General features: G+C 40.5%; 1 protein-coding gene across 6 annotated transcripts in view; it reads left to right on the forward strand.

The window, feature by feature from the left end:
• The window catches only part of Prlr (prolactin receptor), a 156110-nt gene that overhangs the window by 110795 nt on the left and 17342 nt on the right, over positions 1–27973 (forward strand). For 3 of the 6 annotated variants that reach the window (XM_051182541.1, XM_051182540.1, XM_051182543.1), the window contains exon 2: positions 7691–7755. The gene's annotated coding sequence lies outside the window, so the exon portion shown is untranslated. The remainder of the gene's footprint in view (positions 1–7690; positions 7756–27973) is intronic. The other 3 variants (XM_051182539.1, XM_051182538.1, XM_051182542.1) reach the window with 1 other exon arrangement.

Here is a 27973-nt window from a genome sequence, read left to right on the forward strand (position 1 = left end):
GACAATTTATTTACGTGAGGATCCTCAGATATTACCCAACATTTTTCAAATAATCAATAACTATTTGCTGAATAAGTATGTAAGTGGACAAATGAACAACTGACTATGGCGTCTTTTCCATGATGGATTTTTGCAGGTTCTCTCCAAAATGTCACTTAGGTTTTAGTAGTTTTTTCTTTCCTTCCTTCTTTCTTTCTTTCTTTCTTTTTTTTTTTTTTTCTTAATTTCTTCTCTATTTAAGAAGCTTGCTTCTCCAAATGTACTTTTGAAGATTAGAAAAAAATCGTGCCTTTGAGTGGTTAGAAATAGTGTCTGGCAGTCAATTAATGTTAAGTAGTTATTTTCTTTCTGTTTTCTAGCCATAACCATTTGTTAAAAAAAAAAATAGGATTATGCTGATGCTCTTGGGTTTACTAATCGGAAGATAATTTTGTAATCCACTAATGAAAAGAGATCTGAAGGTGCAATCAGTTTCTACTCTTTGTCTTCAACAGGGCCTCCCACACCCACACCAACCCCTTGGAGCTAGCTGGCACCAGTAAAACACAAACAAAATCCTGGATTCTTTCACTTCCTCCTCTGGACTGTTTAGTTAGCCCCGACCTTTGGGCCAAGTCTTCCGTTCCTAGTCAGCATTTGTCTGTTGTCTGTTGGACCTGACATCTGAACTGACTTTACCTCATTTGACTCTCTCTCAATCAGCCCAAAGAAGATTTTGGAATTTCTCTTTGGTTCCAACAAGGTTTGCCTCTGCCTCTGCCACATATGGGTCAAAACTTTCATTCCTCAAAACTGGAAGATATGACTGACACTCTTCATATTTCTATATCTCAGGAACAGAAAAAAAAAGAATTTCACCAACCATCAGATTTTTCTTGTTTTATTTTCATAGGGATCAGACCCAGCTACTCACCAAAAGTGGGCCCCAAATGATTTCTTGGATGCACTTGTGTTTTCTTCCTTCAAGACCTTGTGTTTACACATTGGTATGAGTGACTGGATCTGTTGCCAGAATGCTTGAAGCCTCTCTTATTTTCTGAGTATATCTGAAAATTTATCAGCTAAAGCCTAACCTTGAGCTAATATCAACAGATAAGGCACGGCTTTGGTGAATTCATCAGTTACAATGACACCAGCAGCTCTGGGTAGACAAGAAATACTTGATGTCTTTTTAACCTTTGACTTGTGGGAGATTTCCATGCACAATGTCATCTGTGAGTTATATAAAGACCAAAACTCAGTTCTATGCTCTTGAAAACATAAAAGTCTTGACTTTCTTGCTTCATAACAAACTCTACTTTATAAACACTGTGTCTCCTCTTACTGAGAAGCAAAAGATTGAAAACAGGACTACAATTGGAACCCAATGAAGGTACTAACAAATTCACACTTTCACCTCTCTGGGCTTCATGCCCTACTTCTAATACAGTGGCCAGATTGGCCTTCAACACTTAATACCCAAATGGAGGAAGAAAAGCAGAGAGAGAGAGAATGGGGGGTTGTGTTTGTTGTTTCCTGGAGATAACAGATGGTTGGATTTTTTAAATTTATTCAATGTATTTTTGTCATATTCTTTCCCATACTTCTTCCTATACCTCCCTTTTTCTAATCATTCTACTTCATTTTCACTCTCTTGCTTTAAAAACAAAAGCACACACAACAAAACAATAAAGACAACATGTATTCCATTTTTTGCTGTCCAACTATTCCTGAGCATAGGGCCTGCCCTAGAATGTGGTTGTCATGCCCAGTGTCACTGCATTAAAAGAAGTGATTTTTTTTTTCTCTTTCCCAATAACTATCCATTGTAAATGTCTTTGTTGGAGTTGCCACTTTGTGACCATTCCTCTTTCTCTGTACTTTGATTTTGTCATGTTTGAATGTGTTCAAGTCTTGTGCACACTATCACAATCTCTGTGAGTTCACAAGTAGCATCATTCTTGTTATGCCTGCAAATTGGTATTTCCTTGGAGTCATCCACCACCTATGGCTTTTAAATTCTGCCTCCTCTTGCATATCAATCCCTGGTCATTCAGAGGAGTGGTGTTATGTAGACATTCCATTTAGGGCTGTCACTCTATACACACTCTCCAGTTGTGGGTCTCTGAGTTAATTATCATCTACTGAAAGACGTTCTTTAATGAGGGTTCCATGATGCACTGATCTATTGGGAGTCATTTTATTGCTATTTTCATTTAGGCTTCCCCCTAGGCCTCTGACTATGTAGTCTCCAGTTCTTAATCTCATTAACAGTGTCAGGCATGGATTCCATCTCATAGAGCAGGCCTTAAATATTATCAAAACATGGTTGGTTACTCTAAGAACATTCCTGCCACTATACCTTGCAGTCACATTGCTATGACAGCTCCCAGGGATCAGTGCTGGGTGAGACTGATGATAATTTTCCTTCTCCAGTAGTGTGTATAATACCTTCTAGCACTGTGAATGTCTAGTTGAGCACAGCGTGATTTTTCCATGTTTGATGCTATAAATATATGGTACCTTTAGCAACAGTGTATTACAATCATGTTGTGGAAGCTAAATACTGACCCGAACTCCTGGAATCCAGTTGCAGAGAGGGAGGAGTGATAAGAAAATGGGGTCAAGACCAGGCTACAGAAACCCACAGAGACAGCTGACCTGAACAAGGGGGAGCTAATGGACCACAGACTGATAGCTGGGAAACCAGCATTGAACTGACTCAGACCCACTGAACGTGAGTCTTAGTTACAAGGCCGGGGAAGTCTAAGGTACCTCTGACAGTGGAACCAGGATATATTCCTGGTGCAGGAAAGGACTTTGGGAGCACATTCTCCATGGAGGAACACTGTCTTAGCCTAGAGGCAGGAGGGAGGGCCTAGGCCCTACTCCAGATGACTTGACAGATTTTGATGATCCCTCCTGCAAGGCATCACCCTCCCTGTAGAGTGGGGGGGGAATGGGATGGGAGGGGGGTTAGGGGGTATGGAAAGGAGGGAGGGAGAGCTAACTGGGATCAATATGTAAGATAACAAAAAAATTATATATATATATATATATATATATATATATATATATATATATATAACAATCAGTTTGTGGAAGGTAACTAATGGCACTGACAATAGCTTGTAATGTTTGGGGGTGGCCTGTGGGGCTGTTTTGGTCAATGACTCAAAAAATACATAACTAATTCCTGATTATGGGTTTTACTTAGTAGCATATGGTGTCCAGTTGGGATATTCTCTCCCCCATTATATTGCAACTCCATTTAAATATGTGTATATTTTAGGAAGCTTCCACAGGAGTAGGTTTATGGCTTTTCAAGAGACCTTTAGTGTGAGTTGTCCCTTCCCATATTCTTTCTTCAACCCTACCCACCTGTCTTTCTCCCCATTTATTTCACCTATCCTAATTTCCTCTTTATCACTTTATAACAATGCTTTTATTTCCCCATCCTTGATCATGAGAAGATCACCTCCTCCTGCACCCTAATCCCTTACTAGCTATTTAACCATAATGGTTATTCTGCTTGAAATAGATATGTCTAAAGTTTAAAAGCTAATATCCACATATAAGAGAAAACATGCAATATTTACCTTTCTGAGTCTAAGTTACCTCACCCAGGATGATTGTTTCCAGTCCATCTATTTACCTGCTAATTTCATTTTTCTTAACTGCAGAATAATATTTCATTGTATAAATGTACCACATTTGTATTATCCATTCACCAGGAGATGGACATCTATGCCGTTTCCAATTTCTGGCTATTATGAATACAGCAGTAATAAACATGGGGGAGCAGGTATCTCTGTAGTAAAATGTCCTTTGTGCATATGCCCAAGAGTGGTATAGCTGGATCTTGAGTTAGATCAATTTTGAGCTTATTGAGGAAGCTCCATACTGATTTCCATAGTGGCTGTACAAGTTTTCATTCACACCAGCAATGAATAAGTGTTGCACTTTCTCCGTATGCTTGCCAGCATCTTCTGTCATTTGTTTGTTTTTTTAATCTTGGCCATCTTGACTATGGTAAGATGAAATCTCATCGTAGTTTCTCAGGTATTTGTGTTTCAACTTTTTGAGAACTGTTTATTTTGTATCTTGTGTTTTAATTGTTTTATTGATGTTGGGTTTTTTTTAGTTCTTTGTATATTCTAGACACTATTCCTCTGTCAGATGGATAATCAGTAAAGATTTTTCCCCATTCTCTAGCTGCTGCTTTACTCAAGAGATGATTTCTACTGTACAGAAACTTTTGAACTTCATGAAGTTCCATTTATTAACTATTGGTCTTAATGTCTGTGCTATCCAGATCCTGTTCAGAAAGTTCTTCCAGTGCTTATTCCCTACTTTCTCTTCTATAATACTCAGTGTATTTGGTCTTATGTTGAGGTCTTTGATCCATTTGGAGTTCAGTTTTGTGTAGGACAACAGATATGGATCTATTTTCATTCTTCTACATGTAGTTATTTTTCTGGTTTAACCAGCACCATTGGTTGAAGATACTGTCTTTTCTCCAGTATGTAATGTATTTTTGGATTCTTTAAAAAAAATAAGGTTTCTATGGATGTGAAGAGTTATGTATATATACATCTTAAATTTTGTTCTATTGATCAATGTCTCTGTTTTTATACCAGTACTATGCTGTTTTTATTACTGTAATTCTGTAGTATAATTTGAAATCTAGAGAACCTAAATGACATGAATATATATGTATGTATATATGTACATATATATTTGTATATATATATTCTTATATGTGTTTATATATACATATATATATATATGACATATAGATATATATTTCCTAGTGGAATAGAAGCAGTAATTTTTAAATCTCCCAATTGATAAAAGCCAAGGCCAGATGTATTCAGTGCAGATTTCTACCAGGCCTTCAATGAAGAACCAACAAATAGAAATGGAAGGAACATTTCTGAATTCTATGTCAATCAGGGTTGTACAGTAACAGATAAACCAGGATTTTGAGTGAGAACAATGAGACTAAGCAGTGTTTCTGTGGGCAGGGTTGAGAGAATAAGGAAGCCTGCTGCTATTCTTCTGCATAAAAAGAAATGAGCGAGTATGATTTTTCTGGAGCTCACTGATAGGCAGAGTCATAAAGGAAAGGCTGCCCAACTAAATAGCATGGCTACAGACATGTACCACCACTGCAACTAAGTCTCAGAAAAGATAGTCATGGAAGGAAAGAATACCCTGACATGCCTATTTCCCTCCTCTGCCTAATGCAGTTGAACTCTCCCTGAAGATGAAGGCAAGGGAGCCCAGAAGGGCAAAGCTATCAATCCCAGAACAGGAAAAGAATAAATATGGGAGCAAGGACAAAGATTGCCAGGGTTAAGTGTCATGCAAGACTTTTGATAAGTTCTAATGAATGATAAAGGAGCAAATGATGAGAGCCCAAGACCCACCATTCAATAAACACTTCGTGGGGCTGCTAAAACTACAATTCCCTTGATGCCCTTGTACTCTAAAGCCCTCATTACTACTATATAATATTTCAGACTGTCCACCTCAATGCAGCCTCTGACCTGTGTCCTGTTGCCTCTATGCTCTTTCTCCAGCCTCAGATAATGCCTCAGGATTTCCAAAAAGAGTATAAACAGAGCATAGATTTTTATTTAGATGGAAACAGAGAGGAGCAGGGGCTGTTCTGAATAGTTAGAACATTATCAAAAACAACTAAAATAATTCCCAGAACATAAAATGTACTCTAGAATATTTAAGAGATTTTTAAATGAAAATGTGGTGTCTCTGTACCTTATGGAGAAAATTTGGTGACTTACTTCTAGGAAGCCTGCCCCAGATATCTGTTCCACAAGCTGTGGGTTCACCAGACACCTCATTACCAAATGTTTTATGGATGAACGTCTTTTGCTCAAATAGCTTTCATCATATCATGGGCTTTGATTGCAAACACTAATCAGCTGGCTAATCAGAGCAGCAATGTTGACAAATTAGTGACTATGTGTAACGGTTTTGGAGTTATGAAGACACTGGTGGCCACCATGTGTCTCTTGCCGGTCACTTCCTCCTCCGTTAGTTGAGGCAGCATAAAGAACATTGAGTACTAGCTTCCTCAAGGAATGATTCCTAGAATTCTGGCATTTGAATGCTTAGAAATTATGTGAAAGCCTTTTTGCCTTTTTGGCTGGTTCCACTAGCCAGTTGGCTTTCCCCCTGGAATTGTGAGACCAAATTGGACAATAATTATGAATTTATGCCCATAAATAAAAATCAGTTTGGGGAAAGGGGTGTTTTGTTTGTTTTGTATGTGTATGTTACCTATGTGTATGTATTTGTGTGTGTGGCACTTGTATATATGCAGGTCCACATGTATGTAGAAGTCAGAGGTTGACATATCATGCCTTCTCTCTGTCTGCACCTTATATAGTAAGATTAGATCATTCACTTGAACCCAGAATTCAAGTGAATCATCATAATCTAGCTGGATTTGGCTGGTCTAGGCAGCCAGCTTGCTTCAAAGACCTGTCTCCATCTCCCATGTTTGCTGGGATTGTACATAGGCCACAATGCCTCCCCCAGCATTTACATGGGTCCTGGAGATCTGAAAGCCAGTCTCACAGTCACACATCAGGGGCTTTACCTACTGAGAAATCTTCCCAGCCCTAAAAGCCAGGTCTAAAGAGTAGCTTCTTGCATACACAAACCTGTTTTGTATTGAAATGTTGAAAGAGTTTCCTATCTGAGATATGCATCTCCAACAGTTATCTATTGCTTGTCCCTTAAACTTCGGCCAATTCCCAGGTGGTGGTAGCACAGGCCTTTAATCCCAGCACTTGGAAAGCAGAAACAGGCAGCTCTCTGTGAATTCAAGGCCAGCCTGGTCTACACAGCAAGTTCCAGAAGTTCCAAAGCTACAGAGAAACCCTGTCCCGGAAAAAAATTTAAAAATTTAAAAAACAAACAAACAAAAAAAAAACCTGTCCAATCAGAAACAAGAATCTGGAATTTCATACACAAGCCTAGAGTCAGAATGACTAGCTGGGATATGGGATACGGTTGGGGCTGGAACTCCTGGAGGGTGCATCATTAGAGACTAAAGGCTTCATCCTATGTTTCAGCAAACAACCCATTTCTCACTCTAAAAAGCCTTCCCTTGCCAAAGTGAACCTCTGTCACTGAGAAAGTCCTAAGCTTCCAGTAAAAGTGGGTGAGTCTAACTCAACCCATGCCCTGTCAGGATTCATCAGCAACTCCCATCTACAACCACCAGTATCAAACTCCTTATAATTTAATCCCAATTGGGATAGCTGGTGAAAGTAGACCATGAGTTATAGATTAGATAGCAATACTGAATTAATGGTTATTTTCTGACTGTTATTTTCACAGTTTGTCAAAAAGAATGTCCTATTCTTAGGAAAATAAACTGAAATAATTAGGGACAAAGAAAGTATCATGCCTATGACTTAAGACACAGGATAATGAATAACATATTAATAATTGGGGTGAATAACATATTAATAATTAATAATAAATGGATGGTAGTTACTCTTGCGATCTCTAAGCTCGATATTACTTCATAATAAAGTTTCCAAAAAACTAAGTCCAGAAAATGAGAGCTATTAAAGTGAGGCTGTTCTGCCATGCTATATGACACAGGAAGCTAGAAATGACAAATATCCTGCTTTGTCAGATTTGAACTAAAATGAGTCATCTTCTCTTTCAGCTAAAGGACACTTCTCCTGTCTGTGAAGGTGAGCACAACAGATGCTTTGCACGTGAGCCCTGAAGGTAAGGAGGGCTTCATCTAGTGGGGAGCTGATTGCCTTCCGTTGTCCATCTCATCCAAGAAAGGAAAGGGACTCGGCTATTTTGATTCTCAAAGAACATCGTCTCAAACCATGAATGTTCATGAAGACCACCCTGTGGTCATCAAAAAACATCTTCAGTCTCCCTAGCTCATTGTCTCAGAAAACCTGACATTCATCTCTTTTTCTCGTTTTTCTCAAAAGCTCTTCATGGTTGGTAACCTCTAGTAGTGCAATTAGGAGACTTTTGAGACTTTTATTTCCTCTTCATAGTTTTCTGTACTTGAAAGATGATTTTTTTTACAATGTCTAAGTTATTTTTATGATCAGAAAGAGAAATATTGCATCTTCTTTTATTTTTCCAACCAGTTCAGTAAAGCTCTGCCACCACTTTCTGAATCTTGTCTCAGCCTCCTTAATACTGTCACTCCTTGGACCTGCTCCACCCCAGCCTCAAACAGTGAAAGTTCTCAGTCTTCTCCACCTACTAACAGCAAGGAAGCCCTGGAGTCAGGACCAGTCAGCAAAATGGCCATGGAGAATCATCTGCACAAATTGCCTCTGCATATGCTACAGTCAAAGATCTAGACTACTTAAGGAAATAGAAGGTTGCTTGTATAATTCTGAGGCCTCACTTTCTTGCCCTTCATGGAAAGTGAAAACCTCCTTAAGATAGGAAGTTAATGGCTAACTAAGTTCTAAGTAAAAAGTTGCTGAGATATTTGTTGAACCATCTTGCCGTGTTTACTAGTTTTCCAACAGTGAAATGCTGATATCCCCTTGAGAGCCATTGCTCACTCCAGTGAAGTCTTGCCTGTCTCTTGGACTAAGGTTTCTCAAACATTGTCGAGTCCTTTTGAGTAAAAGAATTGTTTTATCACAACATATAGCTCTCTATATGCTAATATATTTGGCAACATCAGAGCATAGCATTACCCCAACAGCAGCTTCAGCAACCAACAGTGTCCAAACATTGCTTAAGGTCCTGGGAAGGACAAAACCACCCACCCTGGGCAGTGACAGTAATGTGTTCAGACATTTCCAGATGTCTCCTAAGTGAAACAAAATCCTTCTGTCAAAAAATCACTTCTCTAAGTTTCCTCAGCCCTGGCAGGACCTTTTGTCTTTTCATTTAAATGGAATGAAATTCATAGTGTGCAGAGTTGATATTAGGAAATGTCTACAGAAAGAACACCCTAAGTCATCCAGACACTTTAGATACAAGAGATCCCTGTGACATGAATGTCTTTCCCTGGGTGGTTCATAAACATAAGGACAGATGGATCAATCCAGCTGGAGTTACATGAACTTCCTCCTTTCAGAGCTTTGGTCCCTTGATTTCATATGGTCTGTGTTATTTGAAAGATAGACAAATTGAGAGACAATAAGGTTATGCTAAATGCTGTAATAATATTTCCCCAAAGGGGCAAGGGAGTTCAGAAAACTGGAGTCTGAACTGTTACAAACACAGAGAGTTCCCTGCTAGTTACTTTTTCTTTTACTTTTATGTGTACTTATTTATTGACCACATATGTATATAAAAAAAAGTCTCTGGCTGACTATGACTATATAAACTTTTTTAATCAGAAAAGCATATATTCTGAACAGTGGCTTAATTAGAATTCATCTTTTCCACTAGAAGCAGTACAGGGCAGGTGAAGTGTTGGCAACAGATATGTCTGAAGTTGGAACAGAAGACTGAGGCCCCAAGAGCAAATCCCAAAACATGAACATTGGCATGCTCTCTGCTTGCTCATCTCCAAATGCCTCCCTAGGAGCTCTTTTATCCTTCTGGTTAATCTTCCACAGCTTCAATCCCAGCCCCATGTCCTCCACCCTTACCCAACCTGGAATTCATATGCAAAGATTCTTCTGATGCCAGTGTGTATCAATGAAAACACAGGCAGGAACTTGAAAGCAGTTTTAAGACAAGCCAAGACACACAGCTACACAGCCCAGTTTCAATATGAAAAGAACACCCAGAAACCAATGTTCATAAAAGAATGCAAGCAAAAGAACACTTCCCTGAAAAGTTGGCATTTGAATTAAGAGCAGAGCTTCAACTCTTGTCCAACACCCCAACAAAAATCCATAGTCCACCGTGAGCTCTGTAAGCTGCTTTCTGGTCCCCAGCTTTTCGTTATGTCCCAATGGCTGTAATCATCCCATAGGAAGGCAGAACAAAACACCAACCTACCTGGCACCTTACCTCCTTTTGCAAGAACTGTGGCATCCTCCAGGATCTGTCCATTCCAATTCTTTCCCAGCTCCTGCCCATACACTTGTGACTTTAAATCATGCCAGGCTTGTGAGAGGCAAAGAAAGGCACTTAGAAGCATCCCAGAGCACTGGGGAGGATATGCCATCCATCAGGCATGCTTTGATATGCATCTAAAGGTCTTTACCCATTACCTTTTTTACATAGCACATTTCTCTGCCACCTTTCCCATTTCTTTTCTCTTGGCTTCTACTTCGACTAAAGCATGGTGTTATTCAAAACCTCTGTACTAGTTTTGGCTCATAGACATGCAGCTCACCAGTAGAGCTCTTACTTAGTATGTGTGAGGCACTGGGTTTGATCCACAACACAAGAGATGAGAGAAAGAGCTGCACATTTACCTACGATTGTTCAGGTCTTTATTCATGCTTAGTATTTGGTTTATGAGATTAACTTTCTTATGCTTCTCTGAGAAGGCTATGGATTGGAGCCTGGGGGAGACTAATTTTGGTTGTAGTAGAGAAACTGAGCACACCGACCATCAAATACCATGCCAGTTTCAGTGTAAGGCCATTGAAATTAAATATTAAAGATTCATGTCCTCAGCTATATTTAATCAATTTCCAATGTTCAGTAGCTGAGCTGCGTGTGCTTAGTGGTCACTTTATTGGACAGGGAACATCTAGAACACTTATATCATCACAGAAGTTTACTTACACTGGAACAAGGTGGTCATCCCTGTGAGGAGTTTTGGGAAAGTAAAACAGTGCAGCTAAGCAGGCTCTGCAGAGAGAGAGAGAGAGAGAGAGAGAGAGAGAGAGAGAGAGAGAGAGAGAGAGGACAGAATAGGATCCTAAAAGGAGTGTAAAAGGATGGGAAGGATGGGTCAGAATGCTTCAAATACTTCAGCAACTGTGTCACTTATGTCCAGCCATGAAGCAATGTGCAGCTACTCTACCACAAACTCCAGGAAACTGAGAATGGTGGCTACCTTTGAAACCTATTTTCTCCCATCTGGTCTTTGGATTTTGTGGACTCATGGTGAAACAAGAGACAGTCTTCTGAGTACTTAGGCAAGTGGGACCCTCAGCAGTGCTCACACTTAGGAACCATTGAGTTCCAGACAAAAAGAAATCAGCACTATGGTGGCATCAGATACTGGGGCCACCATATTCAATAATCCATTTAGAACTTGGACTATTCAAATAAAAAAAACAAGTCAAGGAAAAAAAACCATCTTCATTGGGATTCATGCTTCTATGAAGAGTCCAAGGAACACAGAGGGTTCCAGAGCAATTTTGTCCCTTAGTCGTAGCAGTGGAGGAGCAGTCATTGTCCACTAATGAAAGAAGTGGTTTATCCTTACGTAGTCTACTTTGTAGACAAGTGGAGTACATTCACCAGTCATTCATTTCAGAGGGAAGAGAGTAGATATGGAGCTCTGTACTTTATTTAAGAAAAATGGAGGCACAGAAAGACACAAGCCATAATTAACATGGCCAGTGGTTATCAGGACCAACAATAGAAAACACCTACCTATCATGTCTGCACTTCACAACCCCTCTCTCAGTCAATAAAGGTCACTTAGCACCCATCTGTGTCCCTAAGTCTGTCATTCCTGAGTCCAGGATGTCCTCATAGATGCAAACTCAACATGTATAGAGTCTCCCACAAGCTTCCTGACTCTGCCTCATTTTCTCAAACTGCTGCAAATGGAGACAGAGCATCACCACAAAAACTGTAGTTGCTCTCCCAGAAGATCCGTCTTGCAAGCAAACACTCATACTCAAGAACTGCAGAAGGAAAGCAGTGTTTGTCAATGTGTGTACCAGGTCTATTTTCTGTCTTCTTGATGAAAGATAGAAAGGAAATGCTGCTTTCCCAAATGTTCTATCTGCCTTGAGATACCCTTAGTCATGTCAGATTTATTTTTCTAGAGTGCTTCCATTCACATGACTTTCAGTAGCCTGTAGCCATATGTGACATAGTCTCACATTTAAATGTACTACCATCATGATGTATAATAGTCATTTGCATACTTGACTACATGGAAGAATGAACTCTATATTTTCCTTTATCACACAGAGATACTGAGCCACCGATACCAAATTTTGCTATATGCCCAAGGCAAATGGGCCATGCTCTGGAGAGTCCACTTTCTCCCAGGGTTCAGTAAGTGCAGACTCTAAGCCTCTTCTACATCTTTTTGTGGCATGGCCCCAGGGAGGATACTTTGAGCTGCAAGCCATAGCATGCCTGGCTAAAGGTGGATTAAACACTGGGCATGTAGCACTCTCCTAAGAAGCTCTGGGAAAATCAGTTTCAGCAGGTCATGATAACTCCAAAGTCCCAGAGTCAGGGTGAGGGGTGGGAAGGCAGGCCTCCTCTCCCCTCTCTTCTTTTCAGCAGAGAGGAAATTTTCTGCGGTGCCTTAATGACTACAACTGAGTGAGATGGTCACTCCTAATGTAATTTTTGAACAAGACAAAATGAATGCAATGACCTTGGTTAGCTTATCCTGCTACTTCTTCATCCCCTGTGGCTGGACACCTGATGCCTAGTTGGACTCTGCATAAAAACAAAGGGAAAAGTGGGTGTTGGAGAAGAAACCAGCAGTATCTGCCATACTCATTTGGTTGATAGGGCTGTGTCAAAGACAAGACAAGGAAGCTTATATTTAGCTGCGTGGCACCCTTCACAGGGAAGGACACTCAACTCCTTGACCAGGTCAGATCTTCCTGCTATTGTCATGGCACCTGCAGTGCTTTGTTCTTACTTCTTCTGTCATGTATGTGTGTTTTACTGGATTCTCTCTCTTTGAGAGACTATATATATATATATATATATATATATATATATATATATATATATTTCTGCACAAGATTGTATTTTAAGTCTGGAAGTCTGGTTCTTACATCCAAGTTTTACCTGGATAAAAGGGTGGATGGATGGATGGATGGATGCATGGATGCATGGATGGATGCATGGATGCATGGATGGATGCATGGATGGGTGGGTGGGTGGGAGGGTGGATGGGTGGATGCATAGATGGTGGATAGATGATTGATGATGGAGGGATAGATGTATGGTGAATACAACCACTAAAATGGGTCCTTCTGCCTGTTTTCTAAACTGCCTGCCCACACATACAGCTGAATCTTTATTCATTTCTTTCTATTCCCACTCAAACAACGTATCTAGGAAGTGCTTTAGAGGGGAAGTATTTTTTGCTCTACTCTTAGAGCTAGCTTCAGGTTGGGCTGTTACCTATTTGGTTGGATTGGTACCTTTACTGCTAAGAGAGAGCTTCTAAGGAAAGCTGAACAAAGTGGAAAGGGGAGAATGGAAAAGCCAGCAAGAGAAACAGGCAACTATCTTGACATATAAGTAGCCCAGATGTTTGAGTGCAGAAGTAAGTCTGAGAAAATGTCTTGTTTATTAGTCACAAAAGGTGACTCAATGAGGTAGAGACCGGGTGCTCTCCTAAGGACAGCACAGGGAGGAGTGTTGACTTTGGGACTAGTCCTGAACACTATGAAGTGGGAGAGATGTACAGACTTCCTTCAGTCTTGGCCTTGTCTGTACTCTTCCCATTAGTATTCTTTAGACTTCCAGTTCCTGTTTGTTTTGTATCACAAGGCCTGATAGAAGCTGAGGAGCAAGTGGAAAACTTGCGCACAACATCTCAGACCAAGAGCATTACTGAACTTACTATAGCTCTCTGAATAAGATGGTCTGCCCCTTTTTTTGGGGGGGGGGCTAACGATGTTTTCTGTGAAATTGCCTTTTACCTACTTGTCATATCTGAATGGCAAAAAAAAAATGTCTGGCTTCCCCTGGGTGTTTTGAATGTACTCAGACATAGTAAAGGAATTAGAAAAATGGGAGTGAGTCTTAACAGAACAACTGAGTAGCTAGTGGGTGAGAGAGCTGTTGAAATCCTTCACTATAGCCCAAGAGATGAGCCCATGTTCAGCTGCAAAGATGATGCATGTTGGCTGGCTGCCAGCCACTGCTGAACACACTGCCAGAGACACAGGACTCATTCCTATATGATAGCCTCTGTTTACACCACTAAATACTAGGTTTTCATTAGTGATATTTTTGTTGTTATGGTTGCTGTTGTTGAGTTAGTGATGCTGCTGCAATGTGTCTTCTCAATTGGCAAAGTAGTCAGTTCTTATTTTGTTACATTATAAAAGTAATTAATACCTACTTCAGAGTAACCCTCCCTCCCAAAGGGAATCAATGATGCCATGTTGGCATGAGTGTGCTTCATGGCTCATGTCCGTGTGCCCGTGCAGAAGCATGTGTCAGAATTAGGATCAGCCATGTCTATTTTGTATGCCCAGTTATTGCTACATTCCACCTTAGGGAAATCACTGAAATTTTAATCACATTATGCCAAGGGTTAGGTAGTATTCTACCGTTGCCTATGCTATGATCTAGTTAAGCAGTCCTTAAGGGTCTGATGTTTAAATGGTTTTCTAATAACTTGTTTTGTAAATAGCAATGGGGAGGACAAATCTATTCAAGAAATGTTTTGTGTATTTAGATTCACTCATGATAAATATCTGAAGTATATTCTTGAGACTTTTAACATATTATGAAAAATGTTGAACCAATTTATAAAAAAAAAAAAAAAGACAAGGTACTAGTCCAAATGCATTTTTACACCCAGTGATAACATTCCTAAATCCCCCAAGATTGGGAAAAGGAATAAAATAAAATATTTTATATGAGGATATTTTGAAAACTGGGTCAGTCAGTCCTATACTTGTTTCCCAGCTATCAGACTGGAATGCATGAGCCCCAACTTGTTTAGGTTTCTCCAGCCTGGTCTTGACCCCTTTGTTCATCACTCCTCCCTCTGTGTAACTGGATCCAGGAGTTTGGCTAGTGTTTAGCTGTGGGTGTCTGCTTCTGCTTCCATCAACTACTGGATAAAGGCTCTAGGATGGCATATAAGGTAGTCATCAATTTCATTATCGTATGGAAGGACATTTAAGGTAGCCTCTCCACTATTGCTTAGATTGTTAGTTGGATTCATCCTTGTATATCTCTGGGTATTTGCCCAGTGAAACTAAAATTTCCATTAAAACAAGCAGTGCCATTGCTAGCTGTTTTTGAACCACCTAAGTAGAAAATACACCTTCCTTGGCCAAATAGTTTCCTATTAAAAGCACAAAATCCTTGCCATCTTCTCTTTCTACATTCAGCAAACACTCAATACAATTCACTTCTCCAGAACCATTTATAGAGCTTTGTATTAAATATGAAGACTAACACACAGACACAAAGACACACACACACACACACAGGACCAATAAGCTTTTACTGTATCCTGAAAGGTTGTGGGGATAGGGAATTGAAGAGATAAGTCAAATTCATTTTCAGTACTACTATGTACACCAACTTTATGAGACCAAGAGTGCATGAATGAAAACTGAAACAGAGAATGAGGAGGTGTCTGGTCTTTTCATCTTTGCTGCCTCTAAGACACCATGGAGATGTCACATTTTCTAGTAGCCAGAGTCCTTGATAGAAAAAAGAGATACCTTTGTGTGCAAAGACTTATTTCAACAAGCTACATGATAAAATTAGTAAGATCCCACCGGTATGTATGGCTACCACTTCTCTAGAAATCAGTGTGGCTTTTTGGTGAATTAACTATGAAAGAAAAGGCTGAGTGATCAACTGTTTGGACCCATGGCAGGAGGTGGAGACTTAGGAAGCTGTGAGGGAATAGAGCAACTGTTGGAGGAGAAAGATGGCAGATTCCCTGAAAGTGGTGTTAGTTAGAAGGGCTGGGCAGTCTATGAGGCCTCTAGTAATGGATCAGTATTTATCCCTAGTATAGGAATGGACTTTAGGAGCCCATCCCAAATAAAGGGATGTTTTCTTAGCCAAACACATGGGGGAGGGCCTAGGCCTTGCCCCAAATGATATGATAGACTTTGAAGACTCCACATGGAAGGCCTCACCCTCCCTGGGGAAAAGTAAAGGGATGGGCTGGGGTTTGGTGAGGGTGATAGGGGAGGATGGGAGGGTGAAAGAACTGGGATTGACATGTAAAACAATATGAAAAAAAACCACACAGATGCTTAATAAGAAATGTGACCAAGTATCTAACAAGTAGCTAAGGAACCCCTGTTAAATCACCAAATCCTTGCTCTTATTAATACTTGGAATGACAAAGGGCTAAGTGTAGTCTCCTGATGGATGGAGGGTAAGAACAAAGGCCTCCTCTTGGAAGCTATGACACTTCAATACTCATCCTTCGCTCCTTTTATATTTATGCACTACCGGTGTGCTCAGAACAGTGGTGCTAAAGCTGGAAGTCCTTCACCTGAACTGTACAGGGTACAGAGTGACCATGACCTGCTCTTCCCTTATTAATTTTCTGGGTCCCGAAGGCTCCATGTGCCTGGCACATGAACCTGTAGTTTCAGATAAGAAGTGAGGACTATAATGTCATCTTTCAGACCATAAAAGACATTCAGAAGCTTGCTCCAAATACCCAGGTATGAGGAAATCTTCCCTGTTAAGTGCACCTAGGAAAGGCGTCCCAAGATGTTCTGTTTTGACTTTCAAACAAATTGGCCTTTGATAGGACTAAGAATATCATCAAAGCAGCTATTTTTCCCCAAATCACATTGGTTTTGTAATATTAAAATCAATTTCTGTTTCTAAAACTGAACTGAGAAGCATGGGACTAAAACAGTAAGTGCCTACCAGGATATGGATGGAAATCATTGTGGATAAATGCCTAAGAAGAGTGTTTGTAGAAAGAAGGAAAATTGGACTAACCTTTAGTATTGAATTCCCAAACTATTATCCCTCTCTTGCTTTTGGAGAGTGGTGGTCATGAGGCACAGCATTGGTTAAATTCTATGCAAATAAGTCATCATTTTATTCTTTTAAAGTGAAGAGTAAGAATGATTTGCTCAGATTTGCCTGGTCATTGTTATTGTAGAAAAGTGTGCAGATGTTTACACAGACCTGTTCTACTTCATTGGACTGGGAAAGCTACTAGTAAGTTGGAAGTTGGGGCTCTAACTTGCTTGATAAACATCAGTGTCATGGAGGACTTAAAAAGTATAGAGATGCAGAGAAGTATCCTTCTATAACTGAGAACCACAATTGAGTTTTAAGCATTAAGCATGCTCAATTTTTCCTAAATGATGTTTTATCTTTGAGATGTTATTTTTTTATTCTTGGAAATTTTCTTTTCTTTTTTTTTTTCTATTTTTATTTTACATATCGCTCCCAGTTCCCTCTCCCTCCCTTCCTCCCCCCTCCCTCCCTCTTTCCCTCTCTTCCCCCCTCACATGCACCCCAACTACCCTCCCCTCCCATCTCCCCATGACCATATTTATTCACCTCTCCTAATTGCTCTCAGATATCTCCCCAACCTCCCTACCCATCCAATCTCTCTCTCTCTCTCTCTCTCTCTCTCTCTCTCTCTCTCTCTCTCTCTCTCTCTCTCTCTGTCAAGAAAAACAATGAGTCCAGTTTGTCTTGGATGGCTCCTCCTGGGCAAGCGGCCTGCTTTCTTGCTTTTACCCTGTACCACTATTTAAAGCTCAGATAAGCAGCTCAACTATCTGGAACACATACAAGATCCAGAAAGCAAACCAAATAGACAGTTGGCCAAAATAGATGTAACAAAGCCTATTCCTCTACGAAACTGGTGGAAAATCCCTTCGGTCCTCGTATACAACTTCTTGTCATCATTTAAGTTGCTTCAACTTCCTAAATTTGAATTTAGGTTTCTGACTTTATAGGACAAAATTAGCAACAATAGAATAGAAGGGGCTGTTGAGCTTACTAGAAGAGAGTTAAGTAGCAAAAACACAGCTAGTATATATTAAATTAAGGGAACAAAAACAATGAGAAGATGGGGAGAAGAAGAGAAGGCTAACAAGGATATATCTAGGCATTAAGTACCTTCAAGTCCTATCTGTTTGATTTAAGCAAAACGACTCTGGTCTGTATTTATTTTCTATATAATATCCTATAACCACATCATCTCACGATTACTGATGAGTTCACAAACGACGTCAATGACCTAACTAAAAGCCATAGAAGTCCTGTGGTAGACTGATTACCATTTTCCTGAGGAACCGCCATACTGATCTCCAAAATGGCTGGAAAAGTTGGCACTCCCACCAGCAGTGGAGGAGTGTACCCCTTTCTCCACATCCTCTCCAGCATGAGTTGTCATTGGTGTTCCTAATTTTAGCCATTCTGCCAGGAGTAAGATGGTATCTCAAAGTTGTTTTGATTTGTATTTCCCTGATAGCTAAGGATGTTGAGCACTTTCTTAAGTGTCTTTCAGCCTTTTTGATTTCCTCTCCATTCAGTTCTGTACCCCATTTTTAAATAGGGTTATTTGGTGTTTTGTTGACTAGTTTCTTGACTTCTTTGTATATTTTAGAGATCACCCCTCTGTCAGATGTAGGGTTGGTGAAGATTGACAACTAACTTATCCACCATCATAGAGCTCTCATCTAGTAGCTGATGGAATAGAAGCAGACACCCACAACTAAACACTAAGCCAAACTGGAATCCAGATGCAATGAGAGAGGACAAGAGCAGGCTACAGAAACACATAGAGACAGCTGATCTGAAAAAGGAGGAGCTAATGTTCCCCCAGACTGATAGCTGGGAATCCAGCATGGGACTGTCTCAGACCCCCTGAATATGGGTCTCAGTTAGAAGGCCTGGGCAGTCTAAGGGACCTCAGACAGTGGAACCAGGATGTATCACTGGTGCACAAAAGGACTTTGGGAGCACATCCCCCATGGAGGGATACTCCCTTAGCCTGGAGACAGGAAGGAGGGCCCAGTCCCTACTCCAAATGACTTGACAGATTTAGATGACCCCTCCTGGAAGGCATCACCCTACATGTGGAGTGGGGGGGGGGGATAGGAGAGGAAGGTGGTCAAGGGTCATGAGAGGGGAGTGTAAGGAGTAAGGTTTTTCTGCCCGCTGCTGGTCTTGTCCCACCACTGCGCCAACCCCAAATAAGACACAGAGACTCTGTATTAGATATGATGCTGTTGGCCAGGTACTAGTTTCTTATCGTCTAGCTCTGTCTTAATTATTAACCCATTTTTATGTATTTCCACGTGCTCTTATCTTACCGGGGAGAGGCAGCTGGCGGTTCTGCTCTCTCCAGACTCTCCATCTTGACTCCTCCTTCCTATTTCTCTTTCCTCCTTGTCTCCTAGTCGTGCCTATCTTGCTTTCCTATTGGCCAACAGTGTTTTATTCATTAAACCAGTATGAGAAACATATATACAGAATGACATCTCCCATCAGGGGAGAGAGAGGAAGAGGGAGGGAGGGAGAGGGAACTGGGATCAATATATAAAATAAAAATAAAAAATAAAAAGAAGAAGCCATAGAAGTGAATAATTTTTATATGTGTATCCAGTTGATTAAAATAAAAATTTTATTGTGGGCACATGCTTTTTAGATCATTAGATATATATATATATATATATATATATATATATATATATATATATATATGCTACTCCTGAATGTGTTTTCATTGAAAGAAGAGTGAACAAAATTTAAAAGAACTTTGATAAGGATCACTATTTTGTTTTATTTGAAGATTGCATAATTGAAGTTTTGCCTGTTTTTGAGAGCCCTTGTATTTCCTTGATTTCCAATAACTGCAAATTTTTATGTACTTTGGCTATTATCCAACTTCCCTGTAGCCAGATCTTGTGCATTTTTAGTACATATACCCCTGAGTTCAAATTAATGCTCATGGAATGGTATTTGAGGAATCAATAAGGTCTCAGAGCACAGTCCTCAGTAATTTGAAGTGCATCTTGATGGGAAGAAAGAATCCCCTGGTTCAAAGGCGCATGTTATTTCCATCCCTGTGGATCTAAGAACATGAGAAAAGTGCAAAAATATTATGTTTTATGTGGATTTTTGTACATGTGTAGTGAGATAGTCCTTCTGTGGCACTGACCACGCCCATTGGGGGTGGAGCCATGGGCGGAAGTGACCTGTGGAAAGAGGTAGGAGGAAGAGCCAGGAAAAGCTCTCTTGCTGGTGGGACTCGGACAGGAGAGCATCCAGTGGAAATTGCTGGTGTTCATCTGTCTAGGCTGTAAGTTATTTCTCCCTGAATAAACATATATTCGGCCTCTTTGTTTATCCTGATCCTTATTTAACCGCAATATACATGAGTCAGTCTGAGTTTGTAACTCAATGGTGGACTACCAATCATAAATTCCTGATGCTCTAGGTTTAATCCCAAACAAAAAGGAAAAAAATTAAAAGGAATCAATCATTCAGCAAATGTTATTGCACCTTTGAATGGGTGAAAAGTGACAGGATGGATGGTATGGAGGCTGAACAAAATGACTTTAATAATAGTGTTCAAGATAGCTCTGTATCAACAGACTAAACAGCAGAGGTTTTCATTACTCATAGCTCTTTTGCTTGATGAAGTACAGTATTTACCATCCAAAGTTAGCTGTGATGAATGTATCTAGATTATCTATAGACCAGCCAGGATAATCAAAAGCAGGCATTTTCAATATGTAGCCTCTAGTTTCAAAGCTTGATAACTAAATCATTACTTCTTATCCCTGTGAAGTTCATTGGGTTCAGAATGGAAATCAAGAGCCCCCCTTCTACATAATGAGCACCTAGGACAATCACAAAATCCTTATCTTTATTTTCTGCAGGCCAGGAGAGAGAAAGGAACATACAGAAAGAGATGAGGGGTATATATTAGGGAGAAGCTTTAAAGTTCAGGCCTAGACTAAAAACACAGCATTTCTCCCCAATTTCAGAATCCACAGGTGAATAATCTCACTACTGGATGAGTAATAAAGATAGCACAAGCTGTGGAGAGAAAGGAAAGATGGCCCCAATTGTGATGGGATGGGTGGTGGACCCTTCTCCTTCTCCTGTGATATACTCTCAGTGTCCTGGCTAAAGTGGTAAAGAAAAGCAGGAATTTGAAGAGAGAGAGAGAGAGAGAATTTCTTAATTTCTCAGATTTAACCAGCTTTCTCAAATGTGGGTACAGCCTATCCTCAATGCTCAGAGGATTTTCCCATCAGACACTTGGCCATTTTCCCATCAGACACTTGACACTTCATGCCAGACACCACTTTATTATCTAGCTTCCCCCACAACAAGGCTAAAGAAGAGATACTATGATCATGCATCTTAGAGATGAAACCACCAAGGCTCAAGGGAGTTACTTTCATGGGTTACCCAAGGCCACACAGTGGCTGTGAGGAAGAACTTGACCTCACCTTCCTCATGTGCAGATATGAAACTGGACCAGATCCTTTTAAGTTTTGGGTTTCCTTTCAGTTCCAAAATGCCATGATTCAAAACTCCAAAAATCTTAAGCAGGCAACCAAGGAAGATATAAAACAGAATTAACCTTTTTATTTTTATTTTAAATTTCTCCTTCACTTCTAAGCTTGTTTCTAAAAATTAAGAAACGTAAGTAAATAGATAAGGCTGTTACTAGCAATAATTTATTTGTGTGAGGGATGATATCTAATGAAATCTATGCTTGTTTTGTGTTTAATTAGATAACCTGCACACACACACACACACACACACACACACACACACACCACGCACATACATACACACACACACATTCTCTCCTCTCTCCCTCTCTCCCTCCCTCTCTCTCTCTCTCTCTCTCTCTCTCTCTCTCTCTCTCTCTCTCTTTCTAAGAAAAGTCTTCTTTACACAATCTGGTAAAACATATGTCCTCCTACTACATGAGCCTTGGTAGTTAGATTTGCCACAGCAATAAACAGCAGTGACTTTCTGCTGTTTCTGTGACTTGAAGCAACATTTATTGTTTATTCACTTGACAAGAGGCAGCAGGGTGACCATGGTGTTTCTAGGACTGGGTGGGCTCTGCTGGGCACTGGTAGAACTCCATTTGCCTTCTTGTGTTGGAACTCAGAGTAAGGATGTAGCCACTAACTGATACACAATACTGTAGATCTACAACTTAGGCAAAGAAAATCCAAACCACATCCTGCAACAGTAGAAGGATAGATGGATGGATGGAGGATGGATGGATGGATGGATGGATGGATGGATGGATGGAGCCAAAGTAGTCACAATCGAGCACATCTCATGAGCCACTGCCTTTCAAATGGATGAGTCTAAAGTTGTGGGGTTGGGGTATGTCCCTTTCCAACATAATGCCTGAGTATGTCTTATAACTGTTTCCCCATGACTGTGAATAATTGAAATAAGCCAAGAAATGCATCTTACAAAATCATGATGCTGTGTTTGTGCCTTTGTGGGTAGATAGCTATTAAATGTTTTCATCAGAATAAACATACATTGTTCTATTTAAAGAAAGGAAGAAAGGAAGGAAGGAAGGAAGAAAGAAAGGAAACATTTAGGGACTATAATCAGTCCACCACTTGACCTCCATCAGAGCCCCAACTGTGGCATTTCTCACAGAAGGATAGTCCCCCTTCTCCCTTCAAACATATCCTTTTTCCTTCTTCTACCTCTAACTGGAGCGCTCAAGTTTCAGCTTGAAATGCTCCTTCCTATGCCCCATACACAGAGACATATTACATCAAAAAGATAGTCTATATAGAATGGAATATCTACTACTATAGAAGGAATACTATTGACCTCTCACAGCACCCAGCATTAGAGCTGGGTTTGAGCACTGAGACCCTTATCAAAAAGAGGGATGACAGTTGGGTGGTTGTGGCACACACCTTTGATCCCAGCACTTGGGAGGCAGAGACAAGTGGATCTCAGTGAGTTCAAGGCCAACCTGATTTACAAATCAAGTTCTAGGACAGCCAGGGTTACACAGAGAAACCCTGTCTCAAAAACAAAAGTTGAGAAAATAAAACAGACAAAAAGAGGAATAACAGCCTTGGAGAATTTAGAGCTTATGGTACCAAAGTTCCCAGCTCTCATACCAAGTGACATTTGTGCTTCTGGGATTGGAGCTTTCTAAAGATAGGACTATTGGTCCTCTGTAGATGCCTAAAGTGGAAAATGTGCAATAAATAACACAGGCTCTGGAGTTCAACTGCTATGACCCTCTTTACCCACTAGCTGTGTGATTATAGGCAATTCACAGAACATCTCAGGGCTTCAGCATCCTCATCTGTGAGATGAGAATAATAATAGTACTTATACTTCAGGATTGTCATAAGAGCTAAGCATATGAACAAAGCAGTTTCTGGCATACAGTGTGTCCAATACATGCTCTCATATTTTATCACCACAGTTGTGAGAAACCTGGGGGTTTGTGCAATAAGGACATTAATGTGTATAACCCTTACCCTTTTGAACACCCATGTCCTCATCTTTGACATGAGAATGATAGGATGGGCATAGCAATAAAAATGATGATAATTACTGCTCTGATTCTGTAAAGGTCTATTGTAAGAATAAAATACAATGATGTGGGAGTGCTTTATATATTGCAGTCTATAGTGTAATATAAGGTTGAACATTTTATTTTTTATGTGAGTCAGAGCCCAAAGACTAGGCTCAGTGCTCCTGTGGTGATACCTGCCCATGTAATGGTGATCAAGCAGTAAACTCTATAAACCTTAGTTTCCTCTTCTGTCAGTGGGACCTATAATGGAGGTATATATGTGTTAAGCAGCATCATGTGTTAAGGACCCATCAGTGGTCCTTAGCTCTGGCTACGTCTTCCAATAATGGACAGAGCTTTTTTTTCAGGGTGGGAGAGTTTCATGCATCCCAATGGGCACAACTCAAAACCAATTAGTATCTATCCATCATCCATTATTATCCAGGGAGATGTGGGTTTGGTGCTAAAGGTCTTAAATCTTAGCATTTTATTATAAGTTCAAAGCCAGCATAGTCAACTTAGCAAGACTATCCTCCCCTACACACACATACACACAAGTTGAGGAGTGGAGAGGAGCTACTCTTCAGTGATAGAGTGCTTTCCTAGCATAAGTGAACTTTCCTAGTAAGGCCCTAGGTTTAAAACATGCTACCAGGAGGAGGGGGACAAGGAGGAGAAGGATGGAGCAGAAGAGAGATGGGAGAGGGAATGCAGTGAAAGAAAAACAGAGGAGGAAGAGGAGAATCATCTATAGATGGAATTGGGTTCAGCCCCTGAAGACTCTGAAGAGCTGCTATTCACATATCTTGTATAAAGTGTCATACTATGTAGGCATAACCTATGCATATCCTCCCATATATTTTAAATCATTCATAGATTACTTAGATTACCTAATATAAATGCTACATTCAATTATTCTGTCCTATTTAGGGAATAACAAAATATCATACTCAGTAACAATGCAAAAAATGTTTTCCAAATGCTTTCAGTCTAGGTTTGGTGAGGCTACAGATGCAGAAGCTGTGGCTAGAATCTCTAGGGACACAGTGTAGGAATGGGACCTCTCCCACACTGGTAGTATTAATCTTGGGTTGAAATCCACTAGAACCTGTGGAGTGGCTTAGTGAGCTAACTGCAAAACATACTATACATGGTGCTTTTGCAGTTGTTTATTGACAGATGATCCCATGAGAGAAGGGTTCCTCTGAAAATCAGGCCAACATGGATTTTCTTCCAACATCTGTACAAACTGTGCCCTGACCAGGGAGGATTAATACTCACCCAGTTCCTCTTCTTTCCCTTAAAAAAAAAAAAAAAAAAAAAGCTGAGTAAAAACAAGCCTCTGTACCTCTGCCAGAGCAAAGTTGTTGCTGGGACTATGGTGAATGAGTGAGGAGAGCTGGTGTAAGTGGAGTTGGAAGTGATGCCTCCAGTTGTGGGTAAACACCTGGTTCTTAAAATGATCCAGAGCAGAAGCGAATACGGCACTGAACTGTAATTTGCCACAGCGAGCTTTGAAGATAGGTCTCCCAGATCTTTGCCTTATGCAGTACCAGCCTAAACCAGCTCCCATTTGGGCCACACTCTCTCTGCTAATTGACTTGTTACAGAATGTACACAATGCAGCTCTCTGCTTGCACAGAGTATGCATGCATACAGTACATAGCCCTCTCAGGTACCTCTCAGGGTTTTTTTTTTTTTTTTTGAAACAGGAAGAGTAAGGAATATAGGGAGTCAGAAGTAGATGTTTAAAAATGTATGTCTTCATAGCTATTTCTAGTAGCATTCACACAACCATGATGATTTAGCCAAACCACCAAAGAGTTGTTAAAATGGGAGCTGACTCAGGTCGGCACTACACAAGGAGACAGATCTCCTGAGAAATCTAATTGCATCTAAATTACCACACTGTGATGTGTGTGTCTTTGCACTGGAGTCATTTTAATAAAACAAATGCCGAGTGCTTATTCCTAGCTGGAGTTATTGCTCTGAAATCCAGCATATAACAATCTTAATCTTCAGCATGGTGTGAAACAACTAATCCCTTCTGTTCTTCTCTCCACCCTGAGCAGATTATGCCATTTGTTTTCCAAATTAAATGCTAGCATTCTGTTTTGGAAAGAAAAGTCAGACTGAGAATCAAAAGGCATACATGGGATTCTTTCCTGTTAGCCTCTGACCATTTAGTACCTAGGAAGGGAGGTGATCCAGTGAACATAGGAGTTCAAAAGAAGGGCCTAATATTGCATAATACCTTAACAGATGAGTGTATTTGAAATTAGTTTGCAAAGCTGAAAGTTTTCTTGCATTGGGGGGAGCAAGAAAGATGTTAGAAATATAATTAGGTTAATGGGAGAAGGTATGACAGACAGCATACTAAGCAATTACAGTAAAGAACCAGTGTGGATTAGTATTGTGATGTCTGCAGAGCTTTCTTTCTTTCTTTTTTTTTTTTTTATTTATTATTTTACATGTCGATCCCAGTTCCCTCTCCCTCCCTCCCTCCCTCCATCCCCTCCAGCCCTCCCTCCCTCCTTCCCTCCCTTTTACCCTTTCTGACCTCTCACATGCACTCTAAACACCCTCCCCTCCCATCCCCCCACCACAATTCCATATGTAGGGGAATGCCATCCAGTTGGGGTCATGTAGATGTGACAGGTCCTGTGAAGTAGGGACTAGGGCTTCTCTCCTGTCTCTAGAATAAGGCAGTTATCCCTCCATGGGGGTATGCTTGCAAAGTCCTTTTGTGCACCAGGGATACATCCTGGCTCCACTGTCTGAGGTCTCTTAGACTGCTCAGACCTTCTGGCTGAGACCCATATTCAGGGGGGCCCGAGTCAGTCCCCTGCTGGCTTCCCAGCTATCAGTCTAGTGGCCCTTAGCTCCTCCTTGTTCAGGTAAGCTGTCTATTTGCTTCTACCGCGTGGTCTTGTCCTCTCCAACTGCTTCTGGGTTCTAGTTCGACTCAGTGTTTATGTATGGGTGTTTTCTCCTATTTTCAACAGGCATTAGTTGAGGGCTCCATGGAGAAGTTAGTTGTTGATCTCACTCTCCGGGAAGGGCATTTATAATAGCCTTTCCACGGAAGCTGAGATTGTTAGTTGGGAGCAGTCTTGTAGTTCTCTCGACCTTTCTTTGTGTTCAACTTTATCTTCAGACCAATATTGGCTCCCTCTTTTATGTTCTCTCTCTCTCTCTGTCTCTGTCTCTGTCTCTCTCTCTCTCTCTCTCTCTCTCTCTCTCTCTCTTTCCTATCTTCCATTCCTAACCAGGCTCAATCCTCCTGGTCGCACATGCCTTCTTCTCCTCTCCCTCATTTTCTCCTACTTCTCTCTCCATTCGTTGTCCTCCCCCACTCTTATAATAAGGATCTTGCCTGCTGTGGGAGGGGACGTCAGTGACCCTGAACAAAACTGCTTTGCTCCTACAGATTGTCCTACAGCCATGCACATACAGGCAGCACTAAGTGCATTCAGTGTGTTAAAAAAAAAAAAAAAACTCATGGAGTTCAGAAGGGACAGAGGGGGGGGATGACAGATGATAAATTGGAGGGAATCAAAATATATTATATACATGTATGAAATCCTCAAATAATTTTTAAAGTTTACCAAAAATCCAGAAACAACCCAAACATCCGACTGTAAAATTAATGAAGGAAGTGTAGTATTTCATTCAATGAAAACAAATTATGTAAAAAAAATATATATATATATATGTATACATATATATATTGACCGGGATGTATCATACAACAATGTAGAAAGCCAGAAGACAGGGACAGGCACACACACCCTTAACATGCAGGTTGTCTGATTCTAGTATATAAAGTTGGCAGGACTAATCTTGTGTTAGAAATCAAGAAAGTAAAGTTAGGGCGGGTAGAGTTCAGGAGGAGAAGCCAGTTCTATTTCTGGGCTACTTTTTATGTTCTTTTGCAACTTGAATGGTAGCATAAATATATTCATTTGGTGACACCTTACTGAAGAATACTTAAGGTTGACTCCTTACAGTAAGTCTTGAATTGGCTTGTCCATCAAGGATTGGGCTTGTAAAAGCAAAGAAGATCCTTACTGTCTCTACCTACATTACTGGGTCTGTTTCTCTGGTGAAGGAAACTGAGACCACTATGACAGAAAAGCAGAATGGAGCAGAAACCGTAGAAATCTCCTAGTACCCAAGGGTGAAAGCAAATCCCACACCATGGGAGAGCTGAGGCTTTGGACTTCTGACAAGGAGTAGGTGGGCCAAAACATGCAGAGAGAATATAAGTAGGAAAAACTGAGGAGCTGACATCAGGCAGTGATCTAGTGAGAGTTCAAATCTGTCCTATCTAATCCTTCATGGTCACACTGCCTCCTCTCTCCTATGGTGTGCCTTCCATTATGTGGATGGGGGCACTAACCAAGGCTATGGGACCTTGACTGGTTTTTTATCTAGGAAGGAGTCATTCTACTTTGCAAAACAAATGAGCTGTCATACAGTAGATTGTAACCTCACTGTTAGCCTCTGTGGAGGAGGGTTGGCTTAATGGGAGACAGTAATAAAGACGGACTTTTTGGAAAGAGTAGGCCTAAATAGGACCACTTTTGATGCAGAAAGCAGCCCTAT

The sequence above is a fragment of the Phodopus roborovskii genome, unplaced genomic scaffold (genome assembly GCF_943737965.1).
Source record: "Phodopus roborovskii unplaced genomic scaffold, PHOROB, whole genome shotgun sequence".
NCBI lineage: Eukaryota > Metazoa > Chordata > Mammalia > Rodentia > Cricetidae > Phodopus > Phodopus roborovskii.